The sequence below is a fragment of the Cucumis melo genome, unplaced genomic scaffold (genome assembly GCF_025177605.1).
Source record: "Cucumis melo cultivar AY unplaced genomic scaffold, USDA_Cmelo_AY_1.0 utg000875l, whole genome shotgun sequence".
Taxonomy (NCBI): Eukaryota; Viridiplantae; Streptophyta; class Magnoliopsida; order Cucurbitales; family Cucurbitaceae; genus Cucumis; species Cucumis melo.
In genome coordinates, this window is record NW_026124266.1 from 22,501 (window position 1) to 27,056 (window position 4,556).

The 4,556-nt window shown below is 32.8% G+C and overlaps 2 non-coding genes across 2 annotated transcripts; one reads left to right on the top strand and one right to left on the bottom strand.

The window, feature by feature from the left end:
• The first annotated feature begins 2,739 nt into the window (after positions 1–2,739).
• TRNAS-GGA (transfer RNA serine (anticodon GGA)) lies at positions 2,740–2,826 on the top strand. The gene has a single exon. It is a non-coding gene; the product is annotated as a tRNA-Ser (tRNA).
• Positions 2,827–4,086: 1,260 nt separating this feature from the next.
• TRNAT-UGU (transfer RNA threonine (anticodon UGU)) lies at positions 4,087–4,159 on the bottom strand. The gene has a single exon. It is a non-coding gene; the product is annotated as a tRNA-Thr (tRNA).
• Positions 4,160–4,556: the final 397 nt, after the last annotated feature.

The window sequence follows — 4,556 nt, forward strand, 5'->3', positions numbered from 1 at the left end:
ATAAAAAATTCATTTATATTTGAAAATATTTATCAAAAGAAAAGTTTAATAATAGCATAGCAGTTAATATTTAAAATAAAGAAATAAAAAAAAATAAAGAAAAAAAAAAAAATAGAGTTTTCTTATTTGAAACGCCTTGTGATCTTCAACCAATTTTGGGCTTCAATATAATTACCGGGAGTAAGCGCTATAGCTTGTTTCCAATACTCAGCGGCTTGATTGAACCAAGCCTCCGCAATTTCAGAATCTCCCTGTCGAATGGCCTGTTCTCCCCGGTCGGAATAGGCAGGTAAATTCCTTCCCTTAGAACCGTACTTGAGAGTTTCCTACCTCATACGGCTCAACAGTCAATTCTTTTGCTGTCCCATATTTAAAAAAATTTATCATATCTAATCTAATTGAATGAAATTTTTCATAGATCTAGCCCATTTTTTTTTCTCGAGTTAAGCAAAAGCGGTTAATTATATAAGTTTCAAACTTCAATTTTGCTGAATAATTAAATAAGTTTTATCTTTTCTCCCACCTTCAGAAGAATAAAGCATAGGCATTCCACCCACTATCGTTACAATTTTCTGAAAGATAACTATCTCGGTTTCATCTAGAAATTTATATAGAATCCTTGAAAAAGACTTTCCTTCATAAGAAAGAAAAGACTTACTGTCTTTGGGATCTGATGCTACACCGCTGCTCAATATTGTAGGGGATCCACCCTATTACATAAGTGGATTCCTTCATTTTGATCTTATATCATGATATAAGTAAGCAGTTTTTATTGTATCGGCCAAAAACCTGACTAATTGATCTTTACGGTGCTTCTTCTATCAATTAGATCCTTTATCCATAGAATAAAGTATCTAGGCATACCTATTTCTTCATATTTCTGCTTCTATGAAGTTTCTTTCTTTGCTACAGCTGATACAAATCGTTAGTTTGGACAATACATATGTAGAAAGCCTATTTTTTTTAGTATTTATTAGCGAATTTTCTCTTTTTTTTCTTTCTATAGTGGAGATAGTCGCACGTAATGACAGATCACAGCCATATTATTAAAAGCTTGTGGTAAGAACGGGTTTCGTTCTAGTGCCCGAAAATAATATTCCAAAGCTTTTGTATGTTCTCCGTTCCTTGTGTGGATAAGACCTATGTTATAGAGTATATAACTTCGATCATAGGGATCGATTTCTAGTCGCATAGCTTCATAATAATTCTGTAGAGCTTCCGCATAATTTCCTTCGGATTGAGCCGACATCCGTTACGGTCGTTCGTTATTCCATTGAAAGAATCTCCGTTCCAGAACCGTACGTGAGATTTTCATCTCATACGGCTCCCCCTTTATCTGATGCGCATAATGAGATGAGAATAATACATGAAATCAAAAAACATTGAAATACTCTCATTATGAACTCATGGGACTAGCGTTTTTACAAAAAATCTCTAGCCAACCTTCCTGTAAAAGATCTTTTCTTAACATCAAGCATGGTTTACTAGATAAAAATAAAAATGGTAACTCTAACAATTTCTTTGTCCTCAACGCCTCTAAATTTCCAGGAATTAGTCACTTCAACAGTCTTCGATGGTTATACAGGTATCCAAAATACAAACGAGATGGATGTTTGTTGTCCCAACCATTTTTCTAAGTTCCGATCCCGATAAGGAAAAGGTATAATTTATAACAAAGTTTTCGTGTTGTTGATTCCTAGGTGTAGTGCTTCTTCCCCTCTGCTACCTATTTTTACTAGTGAATATTTTTACTAGTGGAGTAGGGTTGACTTAATCCATAGGTTACACCTTTCGCTTAATACTAGAATCGACAATTCTAGCATCTAAGGTTACATTAATCGGGGATACACGACAGAAGGAATTTTTTGATTTTCAAATTGCACCTCCAAGAAGCGTAGATTTATTTCAATTATTGTTTTCTTTCTATCCCGAATACTGTGTCTTTCTACTAAGACGGAGAGCGGTAAAGAAAATTGAAAAAAAAAAAAATCAAATCGCACCATCTCTGTAATAGGTGAATGCCTCTTTTTCCCCGGAAGTTGTCGGAATTATTCGTAATAAGATATTGGCTACAATTGAAAAGGTCTTATCGATAAAATTTCCATTTATCCCACCAGATCTAGGCATCGGTAACAACCCCATTCTATAATTTCTTTTAATTACCTCTCGTGAGAAAATGATCCCACAAACAAAGGAATTGCATAGTACGAAATAACATAAAAACGGATTCATTAAAAAATCCCACTCGATATTAAAATTGTTTCTTTTTGATTTCACAGGAATCAATAAAAGAGAAGAAATATTTCAATCCGGTTAAATTTCATCCAAATGTAGTAGGATCAGAATGAAGAGAACTATTCTGATTTCAGCGAAGTTGAAGAAAAAAAGAATTTTATTTATCTGACTGGGGTAATTCTAGAAGTTTTTTGATTGAATTATGATACAAAAAAGAGCAAAAAGAATCGAATAATCATTCTATGATTCATAACTTGTGACTAGATATATGTATGGGATAAACAGTTGTTGGTGAAAAATCGAAAACTGTAAAAGTCGAATTTTTAGAAAAAAGGAATCATAGTTTAAAAAACTAAATAGAATCATGAGCTAAAAGTATCCATTAAACATAGTTAAAAAAAAATTATTTGTATAGTTAGAATTGGTTGGACGTGCCTATCAAAAAAAAAATTGAATATTAATGACTCACTATTAACTCGGTTTCTGGGCCATAATCATTCTGTAGGAGAGATGGCCGAGTGGTTGAAGGCGTAGCATTGGAACTGCTATGTAGGCTTTTGTTTACCGAGGGTTCGAATCCCTCTCTTTCCGTACTAATTCAACAATGTTACTGACCACAATGTATCAAATCAAATAACAATCGATACTATTATTCCAACGGTTAGACCTTTATGGATTCTTTATTTCGAATTTTTGTGGTACGGAAACGAAAAGACTGGAAAGAATGCACAAGAGATGAAAATCCCCCTACCGATCAATGATAGATGAATGATAGAAAAATTTCCGGATCAAAACCTTACTTTCCTTCGGTCTCTTTACTTAGACTTCGGCGAAGGGGAGGACGAAATTGTCCGAACCCTTGTTTTTTAGTTAGGTTTAAGTCTGACGAGAATAATATTCTACAACGAGCAATTCATTTATTTTTAAACTGACCCATTTACTATCTATTATTTGATTGACTAATCCTTTATATTGCAATGGCTGAAGAGTCAAATGTTTTGGCAATTCCTGAGGGGGGGATGAATCAAGATAATTTTGAATCAGTGTTCTCGATTTTTTTTCATCTTTTGCTGTAATAATATCTCGGGGTTTGCACCGATAACTTGGTATATCCACTATAGAACCATTAACTAAAATATGTCTATGATTAACTAATTGTCGGGCTTGAGGAATAGTCGAAGCCATACCCAATCGAAAAAGGATGTTATCCAAACGCATTTCAAGTAATTGTAGTAAAACTTGACCCGTTGATCCTTTGGCTTTTCCGGCGATACGAACGTATTTAAGTAATTGTCGTTCTGTAAGACCATAATGAAAACGCAATTTTTGTTTTTCTTCTAAACGAATACGATATTGAGATTTTTTACCGGAACGCGATTGGTTTTTAAGATCGTTTCCGGTTTTGGGCCTTTTACTAGTTAGTCCCGGTAAAGCCCCCAGACGGCGTATTTTTTTGAAACGAGGCCCTCTGTAACGCGACATAAAGACTCCTTATTTTATTTTATTTAAATTTCATAAACATTTTATTTTATTTAAATTTCATAAACTTAAATGAAAACTAAATGATAAATATTATAAATGAAGTGAAATCCAGTAAAGTATTGTACTACAAAACAAAGAATAATTAGATAACTTGGATCAATATCCGGATCCTATTGTATATGTAAATGATATAAAAAAGTAAGAGTTCCTTTCTTGATTTGTTCTACAGAAATAGAACCCCTCCTTTAGTCATAAAGGTAAGTAAGTTCCTACGACATCATAGATCGGTGACCTTTGAAAAAGGGTAAGAAGTCGTTTCTTTATTTATTTGATTTATCAATTATGTCAAAAATAAAATCAATAGAGAAAAGCCGGCTATCGGAATCGAACCGATGACCATCGCATTACAAATGCGATGCTCTAACCTCTGAGCTAAGCGGGCTCACATAACAGAAATGTTACATGCATAGTAATTTACTAAATTACTGGGATCTTAGCTATTCCTAATTAATATGAATATAGAATCTAATTTCATTTCAAATAAATATTCAATATTGGAATTGTTCTATTATAGAACATAATAATTAATATAACGATTAATAGAATATAGCGATAGAAAATTTTGATCTATTTATCAAATGGATGTGTATCAATAATTAATGTGTTAATCTTAATTGCATTTAATGCAATTGAGATGATAATGAAGCGTTTCTATGTTTTCATTCTGAAAGGTGGAAGATAAGACGAACAAGGGAATCGACCGTTTAAGTATTAAATTTTTTACTAAAAAAATAATAGAAAGAGGGGCAAATATATATGTTCATATATCTATCTATATT